Here is a 21,648-nt window from a genome sequence, read left to right as displayed (position 1 = left end):
ATCCAAGGTTGTGAAAAAACATTCCTCCAGAAAAAAAACATATTATTATTAAAACATAACTGACCATACTGTCACATTATCAAAAAGGGGAGAATTTGATAGTATTATTAAGGAGGGTGGGGGAGAGGTAGCTTTTAATTTGTAAATCCACTCCTGTCCTAACTGTAACAGGGATTTATTTCAATCCCCCTTTCTCAAAGGTTTATGTATGTACTCGATCCAACTGTGTGAACTGCACCCTAGGGATTTATAATTGTGAAATCCTAGACGGCGAAGGGGGTCACATGCTGGGTGCCATTTTGGCACATGTTGCTGCTAGACAGCAGGACCTGCTGGGATGGTCTGTGGGTGCCTCCCAGCACAGGTGTTGACCATTCGTTTTGATTCACTGTTAAGTCCAAGTTGGAGAGACGTGTTGTATTGGTGGCCATTTGGTGTGAGTATTGTTACTGTTAGCAAGATATTGTGTTAATATTGTATAAAAAGGGTTTTGATTTTTTAGTTAATCATAGTTTGGATTAATACTCCTTTTTTATTATTATTTATTTTTAGATCACGTTATAATTCTATTTGGCTGACCTCTCTCCTACCTGGATGCTTCTGGTTTTAAATTTTTAGTTAGAATTTATGTTTTTTCTTAAAGTGATTATTACCCCCCTCAAAAAAAAACATTCCCCTGTCCCTTTAAGGTACAAGCTGTAGCATAGTGCTTCGGCCTTTACAATTGCCCCTTTCTATCTTCTACAGTACATTGTTGATCCTGCCTGGTTCTGACTTCCCCTCTGTGAGCTGACTACATTTCTCATGACTGCTGAGTCATAAAAGCGTGGTCAGTTTACATGCCTCCATCATAAAAGCCCTCCCATGTGCATCTCTGTATCTCCCCCCTCCTCCCCCTCCCTGTTCTGTAGTCAGCAGTGACAACACAATATCTGGAATAAAAATATGTACTAGATGGTGTGTTTTTGGGTTTTTTTTTGCAGCTAAATGCCTTTTGTTCACTTCGCTGTTGTGTGGTCACGTGACCACCCAGCTGATGTTAGAGCAGAAACTCAGCCCTTCCCACTGTAGTCCGTACATCGGGGAGGGAAATCGGCGGGCAGTCATGTGATCACACATTGGCGATATGAAAAAAGGTATTTAGCTGCTGGTCTAAAAAAAAACATACACTATAGTATATCTCCTTATGCAGAGGGGTTGGCAGGAGTTAATATCTGCCTTAACAATCCCTTTAAATCGTTTAATGTTTTTTATTCCTTGCATATTTTGGGCTAACCAAGTGCAATTGACTGATTGTAGGTTTGCACTGTGGGGGTTAAGGTACCAACTCTCCTGGAGGTCCTGCATGATGACCCCTCGTGGGTTTTTTTTGTGGGGGGGGAACCTATCCTGATGGACACCCATTTGTGATGTGTTGAGGGGACATTATACCATGTAAATTTGCAGTATAAACAACTCTGTAAGTATGATCTATTGAAATATTAGATATTACTCTTGTGTTATTAGTGAGTATTATTTCTTTATTGTACATGTTTTGTCATTGTATTCATATTGTTTTGTAGATCATATACCCCCATTACCCGCTAATGAAGATTGTAAAGCTCGATTGAAACGCATTGGGTAATCATCAGCAGTATGGAATATATGGTGTTCTTCTGCCAATTTGCAGGGGTTTAGTATTGCATATTGTGACTTTTCTATTATCATTGATTATGTACATGTACACATCCTTTTTAAAATTTGTATACTGAAATGATTTGATTTTATGGTATATTTTCCTTCTTTTGCACATTTAATTAAGGGATGTAGCAGTCTACAATTTCTAGAGAGGCCCATCAGAATTTTATTTTGGCATTTTCAGATACTGTATATTACACAGTGTTATAAGGGCTTATGACTTGCAATATAGAGTCTATGAACTGTCTTGTATTATATACATGCTTTGAGCTAGTGAAATTGTTATAAACAGCTCATTTCTGCGAGAGGGGTCTCTTCCTGTATTTGTCTTACTCAAAGCTGAGACAATGGTGAGTCAAAGAATAACCATGCTGGTAATTTCTTGTGTCTGCAAATCTACCTGATCACACATACAAGGTGTCTTCAAACTCAACATTTATAGGACCTGGAAATCCTTGTAAATATTAGTCAGTTTGTCTTTGGCTCCACGTGTTGTGGGTATACCAGAAACCCATTGTTCAGATACTACAAGGGCCTTGACATTAATTTACTGTCTACACTTTTTACACTAATTTTTTCCAGCTGTGAACAACAGAATGTCTTATGGTAGGAAAGTCAAACTTAAATGAAGATATTGGTCTCTGCTTATCTGGAACCTGTATGAGACAGTCCAAATTAAAAAAATGATAAAATGTACAGTGTATAGTTTTTTCTCATAAAAAGTTCTGACAGATGGAAAAAAAAATAATCATAAACTGACATGATTTGTAACCATGCCATAACCTATCCAAAACTAAAAAAGGAAAATAAATATAGCTTTATATATACTGTATTTTAATCCTTCATTTTACATATGAATGTCTGCAGCTCCAAACTAAAATAAATATTAAAATTAGGTGAGTAGTAAACATTGTTCTTGTAGGAAACTATATAATATTGTAGTTCCAATCAGTTGGTGTTGTCATCATAAAGCTTTTCTGAAAGTAATTCTAACGTGATGTTTTATAAATCAGATATGTTTGAATTGGAAAACATTTTATTCTTGGAAAATAAAGCTGACAAAAAGAAAATCAGTTGCAACAGCAGGGAATATACCCTAAGATACAAGTGCATATATACTGGATTTAAACAAACAAAAGAATGAAGGATAAGAGAAGAGTTTATTCAAACACACATAGCTCAATTGCATTAAGAATTGCATTGAAATCTATGTTAGCCATACAGTCAAATATGAACATATTTAGGATATATAGATGTACAAATAAAGCAGGATGTACATTGTATATAAACAATGATAGCATTTACTGTATAATATGGAACTGATATCAAACATATACATTTAATACCAAGTACTTTAATAAACTGTATTAACTATAAGCACTTAAACACATAAAAGAAAATCCCCTGTGGTTATTGAAGATATACAGAAATGTAAAATTATTACTATTATTATTATTATTATTATTAGGTGGGTCAGGGTATATACTTTTTTCAGGAACCTTATGTTGGTATGAAAATGTCTCTCTTTCCAAGGCATGGTTAACAATATTTTTCCATTGGAGAAAGGAGGTGGAGGGACATCCATTTCTGTACTTGTTAATTTACAAGCAAAAAAGAGCAATCTCACAATAGGGTTCAGCCAGGATTCTGGAATTATGCCCACAGGGAGTATTACCAAAAGGCTTGTAGTCAGGTACATTGGTAAATGTTTAAATACACACAAACTAATACCTTGAATATTAAAAAAAAAAAAAAAAAAAAACCTTGCTGGCAAAAACTAGATTCTAACTGAACGAAGGGTGTGTTCCCTACGCACCATAGGTCATTGGTATTAAAATATAACTTTTATTTTAATCCTATAAAACATTTCTGGACTCTATATGTGAACAAAAAGGGAGGGTTAGTTTATTGGTAGCCAATAGTGTTAATGATGATTGGTGCACACAATGGTACATTCAAGGCATAAAAGAGAAAAGAAAAATGAAAAGGAATGGGGAGAGAGGGAAAAAACAACCAAACTGATTATGTGTGTGGCGTCCCTTTAAAATAACCCTTAATCCCAACCAGAATTAAAGTGGCAAAGACCCCTTTGCTTCTAGTACTTCTAGGTGCTGTCACCTGTGAGGTATACTGCTTCTAGATTTAGGGTCCCAAATGGGCCACACATTTACTAGGACCAGATGGTACTCGCAAGTCTATCTCATAGGATCTCCTATGAAGGTGCCTCAGCAGTACAATGGTCTATTGGGTTCTTGGTTGCTTTAAAATACTGGTTTAGCTAGCTCCTCTTGCAAATCAAGCCTACCTAGTAAATGAAGCTGGAAGCTATTGTACTCAGTTTCTCTGACCCATATCTTTAAAGTGGTTGTAAACCCACTTTATTTAATTTTACCTATAGGTAAGCCTATATTAAGGCTTACCGATAGATTCTGTAAATATCTCCTAAACTTGCACCGTTTAGGAGATATTTGCAGTGCATGCAGCCAATGACATTATTGGTGCATGCGCTCTGAAGAAACGGCCGCCCGTGCCGTTTCTTCAGAGCCCAGTGCCATGACTGGCGGCTTCTGCGCGCATGCACGGGAGTGACATCACACGGCTCCGGCCAGTAATACTGCCAGGGTCCGCAAACCCAGAAGAAAACGGGTGAACATGGATGCGGCCAACAGCGTGGACATCGTGGGCTTCATTGGAGGTAAGTGTCACATAATGTGCTAGTATGCGATGCATACTAGGACATTGTGCATTTACTTTGCAGGGAAGAAAATAAGAAAAAACATTTTGTGGAGTTTACCTCCTCTTTAAAGATCCTGGATATTCTTCTCTAATAACATAACTTTCCACAGGAGCAGATGTACGTGTTGTGCACTGCTCCCAAAACTAGGTAGCTGGCTAGCAACTAGACTGACGCATTCTCATCTGCCTAGTCTGATAAAAACCTGCCTCTCTAGATAATTCTGCCTAGAAAGCTGAAAATACTAATAAAGCCTCATGAATGAGCTAGGTACTAATTGCACTTAAATTACCTGCCAACACTCAAAAAAAAAAACCCTCCCCACAAACCACCCCCAAATAATAATTGTGCTCCAAAAAAACCTAAAACTCTACATGTTTTGCTTAATCGATACGCTTCATCAAGATTAAAAAATAAAAGCACCAAATAAAAAGTGTCTGAAAATAAAGAAAGAGAATGTAGGGGACCAAACTATCCCCACATTGTTAAAGTCAAAATGACCCATTTCTTTCCTCAATTTATAAGGTTTTCCATGTAATTACCACATTTGCGTCATCGTGCATGTCACATCCTAATGTTATGATGCAAACTTGCATCATGACGTAATATGACGTTGCGGCAGAATTGCGTCATGACGTAAATGCACGTCCAGATGCAATTTCGGGGAACAGCATCACTATCTAGTGGAGGAAAGACAGAAGACAGTCTCCCAATCTGAGGATATGTCAGAAAGTCAAATAAATCCACAGGAGACACCTTTAAAGTTATCACACAAGAAGGAAAATGTCATTAGAACAATTTTATTAGGAGAACTTTATAATCCTCTATATATCTCTAAAGAACCTTCTATGTGTTAATTGTCTTTTACAGCCATTTCTTACAGTCTAGAACAATATTACAATATTATATTTAATTCAAAGGGGGACCCGGCAAGCACACTGCAAGCTATAGTTATTTCTTTATAAAAGGCAGATAAGTGAATCGCTCTTTTAAGCCAGATTGAGTACGCATGTTCAGCTGAAAAAACCTCCTTACCTCTGTTTTTAATAAATATTTATCCAGATCTCCTTTTCTTGAACCCAATTTTGGTTTTTCAATGACCCAAAACTTCAGTTGGTACAGTTCCTTACTGTGCGTTTGTCGCATATGTCATTGGTAAATGTATCTAATCTAACATTGTAAATGTTTGAAAATGGACTCCCAATATCGAGTTTGGGGCAACACCACAATAAATGGATAGGTGTACCCACATTTTGGCCACATCTAGTACAGTTAGAGTAATTTGTATGGCTGCAAAAAAAAAAAAAAAACCTCTGTGGGGCGTGATATACTTTATGAAGCACAAACAATTGTGTTAGTTTGTGTGTTGGGGACAGAGTAAACATTAGGAAACCTACTAAGGCTGTACTCTATTGATCCAATCCCAAAGGACCAATGTCCCAATCCAGCCTTTTCTACACCTCAGTAGAGTATATCTTTGCAATGATTTAATGGATTACCAAGGAAATAAGTGGTTATGGGTAGTGATGTCGCGAACCTAAAATTCGCGGTTCGCGAACGGCGAACGCGAACATCGGCAAATGTTCGCGAACCGGCGAACCGGGCGAACCGCCATAGACTTCAATAGGCAGGCGAATTTTAAAACACACAGGGACTCTTTCTGGCCACAATAGTGATGGAAAAGTTGTTTCAAGGGGACTAACACCTGGACTGTGGCATGCCGGAGAGGGATCACGCAAAAAAAAGTTCTTAAAAATTATAATTTTTTGATAGAGAGCCAATTATTGGAAAAATTAAAAAAAAATAAAAATAAAAAATTTCTTTGGATTTAGCATCTGGGGGGTCTAAAAGGTGTACCTGTGAAGTTTCAGCTCTGTAGCATGTCCAGAACCCCTAAAAAACAGCATTTTTCTTATATTTTCAGGAATATGGCTTCTCTGCGGCTGGCTTTTTCTCTTGCAGGCATTTATCGGGCATTTTTTTAGGCAGGCATGTCATTTTTTGTATTTAGTGTCTGGGGGGTCACAAAAGTGTACCTGTCAAGTTTCAGCTCTGTAGCATGTCCAGAACCCCTAAAAAACAGCATTTTTCTTATATTTTCAGGAATACGGCTTCTCTGCGGCTGGCTTTTTCTCTTGCAGGCATTTATCGGGCATTTTTTTAGGCAGGCATGTCATTTTTTGTATTTAGTGTCTGGGGGGTCTAAAAAGTGTACCTGTCAAGTTTCAGCTCTGTAGCATGTCCAGAACCCCTAAATAACAGCATTTTTCTTATATTTTCAGGAATACGGCTTCTCTGCGGCTGCCTTTTTCTCTTGCAGGCATTTATCGGGCATTTTTTTAGGCAGGCATGTCATTTTTTGTATTTAGTGTCTGGGGGGTCACAAAAGTGTACCTGTCAAGTTTCAGCTCTGTAGCATGTCCAGAACCCCTAAAAAACAGCATTTTTCTTATATTTTCAGGAATACGGCTTCTCTGCGGCTGGCTTTTTCTCTTGCAGGCATTTATCGGGCATTTTTATAGGCAGGCATGTCATTTTTTGTATTTAGTGTCTGGGGGGTCACAAAAGTGTACCTGTCAAGTTTCAGCTCTGTAGCATGTCCAGAACCCCTAAAAAACAGCATTTTTCTTATATTTTCAGGAATACGGCTTCTCTGCGGCTGGCTTTTTCTCTTGCAGGCATTTATCGGGCATTTTTTTAGGCAGGCATGTCATTTTTTGTATTTAGTGTCTGGGGGGTCTAAAAAGTGTACCTGTCAAGTTTCAGCTCTGTAGCATGTCCAGAACCCCTAAAAAACAGCATTTTTCTTATATTTTCAGGAATACGGCTTCTCTGCGGCTGCCTTTTTCTCTTGCAGGCATTTATCGGGCATTTTTTTAGGCAGGCATGTCATTTTTTGTATTTAGTGTCTGGGGGGTCTAAAAAGTGTACCTGTCAAGTTTCAGCTCTGTAGCATGTCCAGAACCCCTAAAAAACAGCATTTTTCTTATATTTTCAGGAATACGGCTTCTCTGCGGCTGCCTTTTTCTCTTGCAGGCATTTATCGGGCATTTTTTTAGGCAGGCATGTCATTTTTTGTATTTAGTGTCTGGGGGGGCACAAAAGTGTACCTGTCAAGTTTCAGCTCTGTAGCATGTCCAGAACCCCTAAAAAACAGCATTTTTCTTATATTTTCAGGAATACGGCTTCTCTGCGGCTGTCTTTTTCTCTTGCAGGCATTTATCGGGCATTTTTTTAGGCAGGCATGTCATTTTTTGTATTTAGTGTCTGGGGGGTCACAAAAGTGTACCTGTCAAGTTTCAGATCTGTAGCATGTCCAGAACCCCTAAAAAACAGCATTTTTCTTATATTTTCAGGAATACGGCTTCTCTGCGGCTGTCTTTTTCTCTTGCAGGCATTTATCGGGCATTTTTTTAGGCAGGCATGTCATTTTTTGTATTTAGTGTCTGGGGGGTCACAAAAGTGTACCTGTCAAGTTTCAGATCTGTAGCATGTCCAGAACCCCTAAAAAACAGCATTTTTCTTATATTTTCAGGAATACGGCTTCTCTGCGGCTGTCTTTTTCTCTTGCAGGCATTTATCGGGCATTTTTTTAGGCAGGCATGTCATTTTTTGTATTTAGTGTCTGGGGGGTCTAAAAAGTGTACCTGTCAAGTTTCAGCTCTGTAGTATGTCCACAACCCAAAAAAAACAGCATTTTTCTTATGATTTTTAGTAGAAAACTAATGCAGTGTCTTTCCAGCTGTCTTTTTTTCTTTCTGGCAAGCTGAAATATGATATGCCAAGGCAAACATGCCTATCAGTTGAGCTATGACACAGACAACACTGCACACATGGGGAAATATGTAAAACAAAAAACAGGAAAAGGAAATTAGGTGACGGTAACAAAACATGATATTGTGATTGGCCAAATAAAAAGTCACCTCGCGATGAGGTCGCGCCAAAGTCGCGCTAAGTCGCGCCAAAGTCGCACTGGAAGCGACGCTACTTTAGTGGTAGCGGCAGTGTAAACCAGCACTAAAACATCCAGTGTGTGAATACGATCAGGTATGATGTTTTATCGGTCAAGTAGTGTAAGGGTTACGCCCGTTGCCCGCTTCACAGTGACAGACCAAACTCTGACAGACCAAACTCCCCGTTTAACAGTCAGTCAGTCCATTTGCACAACCGCAAACTCCCAATTTGCACAAGGTTGGATACCAAGCTAGCCATGTCCCGTTCCTTGTCCTCACTGACATCATTGAAGGTCTGTTCCTCCACCCAGCCACATACAACACCAAGGGTCCCCGAAAGGTGAGAACAAGCCCCCTGGGACGCCTGCTGTGGCTGGTATTCCACCTCCTCAAAGCCACCTTCCTCCTCTGACTTCTCTTCTTCAGACTCCTCTCTCTGCGTTGCCACAGGTCCAGCAATTGACAACGACAAGGCTGCTTCTGGTGGTGATGAGGACCACAACTCTTCCTCTTCATGCTCATCTACAGCCTGATCCAGTACTCTTCGCAGGGCACGCTCCAGAAAAAACGCATATGGGATGAGGTCGATGATGTTGCCTTGGGTTCGACTGACCACCAGGGTTGTCATCTCCGCAAAAGGACGCATGAGCCTACAGCCATTGTTCATGAGCATTCAGTAACGCGGCCAAAAAATACCCAGCTCCGCAGAAAGAATGAAAGAAAATGAATGTTTTTTTTTATGAAAAATTATCCTGCGGATCGCTTTTGGTCTGTACACAATGAAGCAACGACCTTATCATCTGGGGTGTGCCAACACAATCCTAGAGGTGATCGCTTCATTGTGATACGCAAGCCCCTTCACCACGACAAGGTAACGATCACGAAGGGGAATTGACACATGTATGTGCCTTTTTTTTTGTTTTTTGTTTTTTTGCAGCCACAGTGTAGCACCAGAGGCCAGAAAAATTAGGCATGTACACATGCATGAAAAAGTAGGTATTGTTGCAGCCGCTGCTGTAGCAGCGGCCTGAAAAATTGAGGTTTTAAGGCAGAAAGTGCACTAAAACATTGCTGCTTGAACCGTAGTTGGTGGCGGAGACGTCACGTAAGTCATCCGGCATGCAGAGAATGATTATATACAGCAGCGTGTGGACCATTTTTAGGCCAAGGCATCTCAGTCATCACCAGGCCTTTTTTAGTCAAATGCATCCCCCACTGTCAGTCCCTTCGGGATCCATGCCTCATTCATCTTAATAAACGTGAGGTAATCAAGACTTTTTTGACCTAGGCGACTTCTCTTCTCAGTGACAATACCTCCTGCTGCGCTGAAGGTCCTTTCTGACAGCACACTTGAAGCGGGGCAGGCCAGAAGTTCAATGGCAAACTGGGATAGCTCAGGCCACAGGTCAAGCCTGCACACCCAGTAGTCAAGGGGTTCATCGCTCCTCAGAGTGTCGATATCTGCAGTTAAGGCAAGGTAGTCTGCTACCTGTCGGTCGAGTCGTTCTCTGAGGGTGGACCCCGAAGGGCTGTGGCGATGCATAGGACTAAAAAAGCTCCGCATGTCCTCCATCAACAAGACGTCTGTAAAGCGTCCTGTCCTTGCCGGCGTGGTTGTGGTGGTAGGAGGAGGATTACTTTCACCTCTTCCCCTGTTGGATTCCCGTTGTGCTGTGACATCACCCTTATACGCTGTGTAGAGCATAGTTTTTAACTTATTTTGTAGCTGCTGCATCCTTTGCGACTGCCGGTAATTGGGTAACATGTCACAGACTTTCTGCTTATACCGGGGGTCTAGTAGCGTGGCCACCCAGTACAGGTCGTTCTCCTTCAGCCTTTTTATACGAGGGTCTCTCAACAGGCATGACAGCATGAAAGACCCCATTTGGACAAGGTTGGATGCCGAGCTACTCATGTCCAATTCCTCGTCCTCACTGATGTCATTGAAGGTGTGTTCTTCCCCCCAGCCACGTACAACACCACGGGTACCAGATAGGTGACAACGAGCACCCTGGGATGCCTGCTGTGGTTGGTGTTCCTCCTCCTCAAAGCCACATTCCTCCTCTGACTCCTCTTCCTCACACTCCTCTTCCAGTGTTGCCGCAGGTCCAGCAATCGATGGTAAGGCTGTTTCTGGTGGTGGTGATGGTGACCACAACTCTTCCTCTTCCTCTTCACGCTCATCTACGGCCTGATCCAGCACTCTTCGCAGGGCACGCTCCAGGAAAAAAACATATGGGATGATGTCGCTGATGGTGCCTTCAGTGCGACTCACTAGGTTTGTCACCTCCTCAAAAGGACGCATGAGCCTACAGGCATTGCGCATGAGCGTCCAGTAGCGTGGCAAAAAAATACCCAGCTCCGCAGAGGCTGTCCTAGCACCCCGGTCATACAAATACTCGTTGACCGCTTTTTCTTGTTGGAGCAGGCGGTCGAACATTAGCAGTGTTGAATTCCAACGTGTCGGGCTGTCGCAAATCAAGCGCCTCACTGGCATGTTGTTTCGCCGCTGAATATCTGCAAAGTGCGCCATGGCCGTGTAGGAACGCCTGAAATGGCCACACACCTTCCTGGCCTGCTTGAGGACGTCCTGTAAGCCTGGGTACTTCTGCACAAAACGTTGCACAATCAGATTCAACACATGTGCCATGCACGGCACATGTGTCAACTTGCCCAAATTCAATGCCGCCAACAAATTGCTCCCGTTGTCACACACCACTTTGCCGATCTCCAGTTGGTGCGGGGTCAGCCACTGATCCACCTGTGCATTCAGGGCGGACAGTAGTGCTGGTCCGGTGTGACTCTCTGCTTTCAGGCAAGTCAACCCCAAGACAGCGTGACACTGTCGTATCCGGCATGTGGAATAGCCCCTGGGGAGCTGGGGGGGTGCAGTTGGTGTGGAGCAAGACGCAACAGCAGAAGAGGACTCAGCCGAGGAGGTTAGCAAAGAGGATGGAGTAGGAGGAGTAGAGGAGGTGGCAGCAGGCCTGCCTGCAAGTCGTGGCGGTGTCACCAACTCCTCTGCAGCAGAGCCACAGATGTCAGATGGACCCTTGCCCCAACACTGTGTGCCAGACGTGACATGATTTCTTTTTCCACAATAGAGTACAGGTTGGGGATTGCCTTTTGTGAAAAATAATTTCGGCCGGGTACCTTCCACTGCGGTGTCCCAATAGCGACAAATTTTTTGAAGGCCTCAGACTCCACCAGCTTGTATGGTAAAAGCTGGCGGGCTAAGAGTTCCGACAAGCCAGCTGTCAGACGCCGGGCAAGGGGGTGACTCTGCGAGATTGGCTTTTTGCGCTCAAACATTTCCTTCACAGACACCTGACTGTGGGCAGGTGACGAGCAGGAACTGCTGAAGGTGAGAGGCGGAGGGGCGGGTTGTTGATAGGGGGCATGGAGGACAGCAGTGGTTGACGTGGCTGAAGATGCTGGACCAGGAGGAGGATGGTGGCTTTCAGTTTGTGTGCTGCTTTTACTCATGTGTTGATCCCATAGGCGTTTGTGATGTGAGATCATGTGCCTTCGCAAAGCATTTGTACCTAGGTGGGTGTTGGACTTCCCACGACTCAGTTTCTTTTGGCACAGGTTACAAATGGCATCGCTGATATCAGAGGCAGACACACAAAAAAAATGCCACACTGCTGAGCTTTGCAAGGACGGCATTCTGGTGGTGGCAACAGCTTGCGTTGATTGGCGTGCTGTCTGGCTGACCCCGGGTGCCGAATCTACATGCTGTCTGACTGCGCCACTAGCTCCTTGCGATGACCTCCTCCCCCTGCTTCCAACTCGTCTCCTCCTCCTCTCTGTCTCCCCATCTGAACTTTCCCCCTCTTCTTCTGCTCTTCGAGCAGGCACCCAGGTGACATCCACAGACACATCGTCATCATCAGCCGCTTCACTTGACAACTCAGCAAAGGCAGCAGCAGCAGGTACAACATCATCATCATCACAATGTACGTCCATGTGTATAATGCTGCCTGACTGAGACATATCCCCGTTATCTACATCCTCTGGCACTAATAGTTGCGCATCACTTATTTCTTCAAACTGATGTGAAAATAACTCCTCTGACGGATCAAGTGAAGCGGCTGTGGTGCTAGTGTTGGTGGTGGTGCCGGCGGGCTGGCGAGTGGTAAATTGAGAGGTGCCCGAAGCTGAGCTGGAGGAGGATGGTGCATTAAGGTTCCGAGCGGAAGCTGTAGACGATTGGGTGTCCTGTGTAAGCCAGTCAACTATGGCCTCAGAATTTTTTGAGTTCAGGGGCTGTGGTGGCCTCTGAACACTGGGCATTATTCTAGAGCCTAAGGAAATCACAGCACCACGACCACGACGGCCCTTGCGGGGTGGCCTGCCTCTGCCTGTCATTTTTTTTTTAATGTGTTGTTACTGTTGTACTATGAGTGCAAGCTGCTGTGCCACCTTATATATCAGTGGTGGGTGGGCAGTGGCACAGTACACTCTCTGTGGACCTGACAGCAGTCACTGGCACCCAGGCAACTGCAATTTAAAAAATATATATATTTTTTTTTACTTTGCAAGCTGCTGTGCCACCTTATATATCAGTGGTGGGTGGGCAGTGGCACAGTACACTCTCTGTGGACCTGACAGCAGTCACTGGCACCCAGACAACTGCAATTTAAAAAATATATATATATTTTTTTACTTTGCAAGCTGCTGTGCCACCTTATATATCAGTGGTGGGTGGGCAGTGGCACAGTACACTCTCTGTGGACCTGACAGCAGTCACTGGCACCCAGGCAACTGCAATTTAAAAAAATATATATATATTTTTTACTTTGCAAGCTGCTGTGCCACCTTATATATCAGTGGTGGGTGGGTGGGCAGTGGCACAGTACACTCTCTGTGGACCTGACAGCAGTCACTGGCACCCAGGCAACTGCAATTTAAAAAAATATATATATTTTTTTTACTTTGCAAGCTGCTGTGCCACCTTATATATCAGTGGTGGGTGGGCAGTGGCACAGTACACTCTCTGTGGACCTGACAGCAGTCACTGGCACCCAGGCAACTGCAATTTAAAAAAATATATATTTTTTTTTTACTTTGCAAGCTGCTGTGCCACCTTATATATCAGTGGTGGGTGGGCACACAGTGGCACTGCAATGGGCACAGTACACTCTGTGGACCTGACAGTCACTGGCAGCCCAGGCAACTGCAATAATAAAAAATATTTTTTTTTTCAATTTATTGCAACAAGATGCTGTGCCAACGTATATATATCAGTGGTGGGCAGTGCACTGCAGTGGGTACAGTGCACTCTGTGGACCTGACACAGCACTCACTGCAATTATGACAGAGAAAAAAAAAATATTTTTTAAAATGCCAGGTACTGTGCCTGTGCCACCCGAAATGAGTGTGGTGTGCACACAGTACAGTCTGTGGTAGGTCTGTGGCCTCTCACACACAGCGGGCAGGCAACTGCAGTGTACAATAGATATATATATATATATATTTATAAAGAAAAAAATCTATTACCTTACCAGCCCTTGAAAGGGCTTTTGGGGACACTATATATATATATATATGTATATATATAAAAATAAAAAAATCCTCAATTACCAGCCCTTAAAAGGGCTTTTGGGGACACTAGATAGATATAGATATATATATATATGAAGAAACAACTCAATTACCAGCCCTTAAAAGGGCTTTTGGGGACGCTAGGTATATATATATATATATATATATATATATATATAAAAAAAAAAAAACACAAATACCAGCCCTTAGAAGGGCTTTTTGGGGTGCTGATATTACAGCAGTAGTGGACCAAGAACACTGCAAGACCAGGAACACTGACTAACTGTCCCTAGCTTAACAGCAGCAGCAGCAGCAGCAGCTCTCTCCCTATTCTCACTACACACACTGCTTCAGAATGATCTAAGATGGATGCTGCCCTTGCTTATTTATAGGAGGTGGGAGGGTGTGGGAGGGAGGTACGCTGATTGGCTGGAAATGTGTCTGCTGACTGTAAAGTTCAGGGTCAAAGTTTGCCTCAATGATGTCTTATGGGGGGCGGACCGAACATCGCATATGTTCGCCGGCAGCGGCGAACGCGAACATGCTAAGTTCGCCGGGAACTGTTCGCCGGCGAACAGTTCTATACATCTCTAGTTATGGGGCAAATTTTAAAGGGGTTATACAATGCTGTGTCTGGAGAGTGTTTTGATAGCAAATCAATTGAAAAAAAGGATTGCTCAGGCATATACAGTTTTTGTAAAAACTGGAAAGACTTGCTCTGGAGCTTAGTAAATTACAGTAGGTTCACTTTGCAAAGAATACCCAATCAAGTGCAAGAAAAATCAAAAAATGAATTTTTGCTTGTACATGATTGGTTGATGGAAGTCAGCAGAGCTTCTGCTCATTTACTAATCTCTTGAGCAACTGCTCCTGCAGAGTGCAACTGCACTTTGCAAAGTGCACAGGGTGGTTGTCTTTATTAAACTCCTTAGTGGTATTCCCGAGTGTGGCTCGGGGTTAAATTTCAGTGCAATTAGCGGTAACCCCGAGCCACACTCGGGGTACCGCCAGGAGCATCGCTGGATCCTGAAGGAGGGGTTGCTTACCTTATCCCCGGGATCCAGCGATGTATCCCGGCTGTGTGCGGCGGGTGGATCTTCCGCCCGATGCTTGTTTAACCCCCGGCTTCCATCTCCTGCGACGTGACGCTCGCAGGGGGGGTGGAACTGGCGGCAAATTCAAAAAGTTATACACACAAACACACTGATTACAATACAAAATAGAATAAATTGACATTAATTTGCCCCCAAGTGCCGGTATATCTATATATATGTATACACACACACACATATATATATATATATATATATATATATATATATATATATATACAAACCCAAATGCAAAAAGGTTGGGACACTGTACAAATTGTGAATAAAAACAGAATGCAATGATGTGGAACTTTCTAATTTTAATATTTTATTCAGAATACAACATAAATGACATATCAAATGTTTAAACTGAGAAAATGTATCATTTTAAGGGAACAATAAGTTGATTTTAAATTTCATGGCATCAACACATCTCAAAAAAGTTGGGACAAGACCATGTTTACCACTGTGTGGCATCCCCTCTTCTTTTTATAACAGTCTGCAAACGTCTGAGGACTGAGGAGACAATTTGCTCAAGTTTAGGCATAGGAATGTTGTCCCATTCTTGTCTAATACAGGCTTCTAGTTGCTCAACTGTCTTAGGTCTTCTTTGTTGCATCTTCCTCTTTATGATGCGCCAAATGTTTTCTATGGGTGAAAGATCTGGACTGCAGGCTGGCCATTTCAGTACCCAGGTCCTTCTTCTACGCAGCCATGATGTTGTAATTGATGCAGTATGTGGTCTGGCATTGTCATGTTGGAAAATGCAAGGTCTTCCCTGAAAGAGATGATGTCTGAATGGGAGCATATGTTGTTCTAGAACTTGGATATACCTTTCAGCATTGATAGTGCCTTTCCAGATGTGTAAGCTGCCCATGCCACACGCACTCATGCAACCCCATACCATCAGAGATGCAGACTTCTGAACTGAGCGCTGATAACAACTTGGGTTGTCCTTGTCCTCTTTAGTCCGGATGACATGGCGTCCCAGTTTTCCAAAAAGAACTTCAATTTTGATTAGTCTGACCACAGAACAGTTTCCCACTTTGCCACAGTCCATTTTAAATGAGCCTTGGCCCAGAGAAAACGCCTGTGCTTCTGGATCATGTTTAGATATGGCTTCTTTTTTGGCCTATAGAGTTTTAGTTGGCAACGGTGAATGGCACGGTGAATTGTGTTCACAGACAATGTTTTCTGGAAGTATTCCTGAGCCCATGTTGTGATTTCCATTAGAGTAGCATTCCTTTATGTGATGCAGTGCCATCTAAGGGCCCAAAGATCACGAGCATCCAGTATGGTTTTCCGGCCTTGACCCTTACGCACAGAGATTGTTCCAGATTTTCTGAATCTTTGGATGATATTATGCACTGTAGATGATGATAACTTCAAACTCTTTGCAATTTTTCTCTGAGAAACTCCTTTCTGATATTGCTCCACTATTTTTCGCCGCAGCATTGGGGGAATTGGTGATCCTCTGCCCATCTTGACTTCTGAGAGACACTGCCACTCTGAGAGGCTCTTTTTATACCCAATCATGTTGCCAATTGACCTAATATGTTTCAAATTGGTCCTCCAGCTGTTCCTTATATGTACATTTAACTTTTCTGGCCTCTTATTGCTACCTGTCCCAACTTTTTTGGAATGTGTAGCTCTCATGAAATCCAAAATGAGCCAATATTTGGCATGACATTTCAAAATGTTTCACTTTCAACATTTGATATGTTATCTATATTATATTGTGAATAAAATATAAGTGTATGAGATTTATAAATTAGTCCATTCCTTTTTTACTCACAATTTGTAAAGTGTCCCAACTTTTTTGCAATTGGGTTTGTATATATATATATATATATATATATATATATATATATATATATACTTTAACTTATTTATAGTTATTTATTATATTATAATTTATGATTTTGTATTTCAAACTTTATCATAACAAATGTTATAAAGAAGGACGCACAGTAAAAAAAATCATATGTAAATAGTTGGTTTGGGCTGCTCTTCATTAAGAATTACATGCAAAATAATAGTACCGATTTCAGCACCTAAAATCCAAAACAATCATACCACCAGGGAGGTTAAATCAACCCCATTTTCTTTGTATAAGGGATATTGCAATGTGAGACCTGCTATCTTCCAGTTCTATGTCGCCAAAAATGATTTATTTAACATATTTTCAAGTAACAGAATCATTTCTGTTTGACTTGTACAAAAAGAATACACATCTTTAAAAAGAAAAACCAGCATCAGTGTTCATTCAAGACTGTCATCTTTGAAGTCAAAACTGGAAAAAGTGATACAATTCCGTTTCAGAAACCTGGGTACTGTAACACCGATAAGCAGCAATACAAAGTACGATGTTGGGCCAGTGTCCCATGTTGGGTGAAAAATTACTCATACAGCTTTCTGTTTTTCCTTCTTTCCAGTCAGACTTATGAATGTGAGGAATAACACCACCACCAGCAATTGTGGTCTTTATGAGAGCATCCCATTCTTCAACACCTCTGATGGTAAGCTGTAAGTGATGAGGTGTAATACACTCTACTTTGAGATCATTAGATACATTCCCTGTCAACTCAAGTACCTCAGCAGTAAGATATTCCAAAATGGCCGCTGTGTACACTGCAGCAGTTCCACCCACACGTCCATGACTGGCTCTCCGGTTCTTCTTAATTCAAAGGATACGACCAAACAGAAGCTGCCTTGGCTTTGCCAGAGTCTTTATCAGCTTTACCACCAGCCATATTGTCTCAGAGTACAGCTCACCAATGTCCACAACACAGCTCACAATAAAGCCAACTGGTCTGCAGCCATATAAAAATCCAGTAACATTGAGCTATCTTCAAGTTCTAAAATGCCTTCAGTTTGGAAGGCTGTATTATTTAATAGGGGGCTCTGTATTCTGTATTTTGTGTTAACTGAACAATCCTTATTTCAGTAGCCCATGTGCTTTTCAAAACCTTGAAGAGTTAGAAGATCAGGAGATTGGGTTTTCAGCTTATTATGTAGAAATGATGCATTTGTTTCAAGGCAGATTGTTGCTTCAGAACAAGTGTTAGAAAAATAGGTGGTTTCCTAGGCTATGATCTAGGCTCTCTAGAGAATAGTGTCTTGCTCTCTATAACTTAATAGTCTTAGGAGGAATGGTTGTTTTGGAGTGCCAACTGGTGGCAGCCTTTTTATTTAGTAGCTATAGTGCATAAAAGTATAAGCTCTAAATATGTAATTAGGCAAGCCCTCTATTAATTTAACTAGGAATTAACCTTCAGTATGATCCAGTAACCCCTTTTCAAATGTGGATTTTATTCATACTGAGTATTTTTTTTCCAAGTTGTGCAGTCTGTGGTTATGCTGAGTGATTTTCTGAGAGAATTCCCTAGTATGCTTCTGAAGAAGGTCCATATACGGTAATCCTCCTCATCACTAACTCTACCCTTGAGCACTGTGGTATAATCGCCAAACTTTTTTTTTAATTCTGGCAGACAAGCAATATGTCTTTCTTTATACAATAAGCCTGTACATGAGAGTGGTCAGAGAGGAATTAGATGCACTAACTACTGGTAGTATATCTTTGACGATGGGTTCTAAATTGCTAGATTGGGTAAAGTGAAGGTCTGTCTCTTAATTCAATTACTTACTATGTTCCAAAGAAGGCCACTTTCATGGAACATAGTGAGTAATTGAATTAAGAGATCAATATATGGCACCCTTAGCTGGGAGTACATATTGGGGGTTTTCTCAATACTGAAAGCTGAGAAAAAAGGTGTGTGATTTCACAGACTCAGTATGGATTGTACAGAATGGCTGGTGGTAGACTCAACAGGCACATCTGATTACATTGCTGTCTTAATGTGGAACTTCACTCTCCCAATCAACATTGATTTTTTTTTTAAATCTTCATACTTCTAGCATGAGTAAATAGATAACTTACTTTTTTTTTAAACATAATTTTTTTTTTTCTTTTTTACATTTCATCAGTTACTTCCTGGTTTCTTGCCTAGTCAAATTATGTCATACATCCCAGGAGTCTTCAGGAGGGGAGGAGAGGAGGAGGGGTTTTCTCAGCTAAGCACAATCTCCTGCATGCATGGTTGAGCTAAGGGCAGATGGATTTTCCAGTAATAAAACGCTACATGAATTATTTGCTCTTATTCAAGATGGCCACGGCCAGAAATGCGACGGGGTTGTTTTTCAAAGTAATTTCTCAACAAAGTAAAGCATAGAGACATGGATGGATAGGGGAGTTTGTTTTAAATATTAAAAATGAATTAAAAAGTGCCTTCAGTTTGTGGTGCTTAGATGCAGTGAAGATCTGCTTTAACCACTTGCTAAACAGCAGCCTTAGTTTCACGGCAGCAGGTCAGCTCAGTCCCTTGAATTGACGTACCTGTATGCGTGTGCCCGTTGGCCAAAGGGGCACCCGCAATCATTCCCCGTGGAGACAGAACGGCGGTCTGCCATTATAAACACGGCAGACCGCTGTTCTGTCAGTTATGAACACAGGGATCCTGTGTTCCTCTTGTTTAGGAACACAGGTCTCTGCATTCATGCAGCAAGCCCATCCTCCCACAGTTAGAAAGCATCCCCTAGGGACACATTTAACCCTTTGATCGCCCCTGGTGTTAACCCCTTCCCTGACAGTGTCATTAGTACAGTAATAGTGCATATTTTTAGTACTGATTACTGTAGTAATGTCACTGGTCCCCCCCCAAAGTGTCAAAAATGTCAGTTAGGAGTCTAATCTGTTCACCGCAATGTCAAATAAAAATGACATAAATCTTTCCCCTAGTTTGTAGACACAATAACTTTTGCGCAAACCAATCAGTATACACTTATTGGATTTTTATTTTTACCAAAAATATGTAGCAGAATACAAATTGGCCTATAATGATGAAAAAATTGGATTTTTATTTTTATTTTTTATTGGGAATATTATATAGCAGAAAGTAAAACATTTTGTTATTTTTGTTTTCTTTCAGAATTGTCACTATTTTTTTGTTTATAGCGAAAAAAATAAAAATTGCAGAGATGATCATATTTCACCAAAAGAAAGCTCTATCTGTGGGTAAAAAAGGACATCAATTTTATTTGGGTATAGCGTCGCATGACCGCGCAATTGTCAGTTAAAGAAACAGTGCCGTATCGCAGAAAATGGCCTGGTCATTAAGAGGGTAAATCCCTCCAGTCTAGAAGTGGTTAACCATGCTTCCCTCAAGATGATTTTTGAATTCTTGCTGATCATGATTATATGTCATATACTGTATATGTACGGTTGTGTTCCCTAACAGCCTTGCTGCATCTTGATTTATTTTCTCATTTATAGTTTGTCTTGCAGAGCATTTCATTCAAGGATGATCTGTATAACATCACCTGCAAGTCACTCTGCCCAAGAGTCCTGTATCAGGGTGGCTACAAAGAGTCCTGTCAGTTTTTTCAGCTTTTCCCCCAGCAAACTTATTATCAGTGGTTTGGACCTACAGTAGCTTTGACAAAACAGGGTTGCAATGTTCTGTAAAATTCCTATTTCCCTCCTCCCTCCTGGAAGAGTCCTTAGTTAGCCCTGCCCTATTTGAGGAGAGGAATTCCATGAGAAGTTCTCCTTCCTGGGGAGAGGTAGGCCCTTCAGCCCTTTCACAGATGGGGACTAAATGTTTGCTAGAGCAGGCTATGCTGGGTTTTAGGCCTCAGGAATGGATCCTGGAACTAGAGAGCATCACTCCTCTGTTAGAGAAAGCTGTTTTCTTGAATTTAGGCACTAGGTCTGTACTGTGGGGCTTAAGAAGAAGTTCTATATGGTGCTTCTAGATCTTGTAACTTACCCAGCAACTTCTAGACAGTGTTAGCATTTATTATCAAGGTGAAGGCGCCTGGTTCTTTTTGTATATGGATTAACCCTATATGAATTCAGGATACCTGCTGCCCTTTTTATTTTTGTGGTGAGTCACCCCAAAAATTACAGGTTAATATCAATGAAAAAATGGGCGCTGGCAACGGTATGGGTTAATGGGAATTAATGGGTTAATGGGAATTAATTCATTAAGGCTCAATATTTGTTTGGAAATCTGGATGGTTTTAAATGTGTTCTGGTAGTTATGTTAGTGTTCTTTATCCAATTTAACCACTTAAGCCCCGGAAGATTTTACCCCCTTCCTGACCAGGGGGTATTTTGCGATTCGGCACTGTGTGATTTTAGTGGACAATTGTGCGGGCGTGCGACGCTGTACCTAAACGAATTTGACGTCCTTTTTTTCCCACAAATAGAGCTTTCTTTTGGTGGTATTTGATCACCTGTGCGATTTTTTGATCATGCGCTATAAACAAAAAAAGAGCGTCAATTTTGAAAAAATAACAATATTTTTCACATTTTTTATATGAAATTCCCCAAAAAAAATGTAAAAATCAAAATTTTTTAACATTTCCGGCCAATTTGTTTTATGCTACATATGTTTGGTAAAAAAAAATCGCAAAAAGCGTATTTTTATTGGTTTGCGCAAAAGTTATCACGTTTACTAACAAAGGGAATGATTTTTGTCATTTTTGTTGTTTTTTTTTTAACGCATAATGGCGGCGATCTGCGATTTTTTTTGCGGGACTGCGACATTGGGGCGGACAGATCGGACCCTTGACTGACATTTTT

This window comes from Pelophylax lessonae (genome assembly GCF_965119305.1).
Source record: "Pelophylax lessonae genome assembly, chromosome: 7".
Taxonomy (NCBI): domain Eukaryota; kingdom Metazoa; phylum Chordata; class Amphibia; order Anura; family Ranidae; genus Pelophylax; species Pelophylax lessonae.
Note: the sequence above shows the minus strand (reverse complement) of the source record.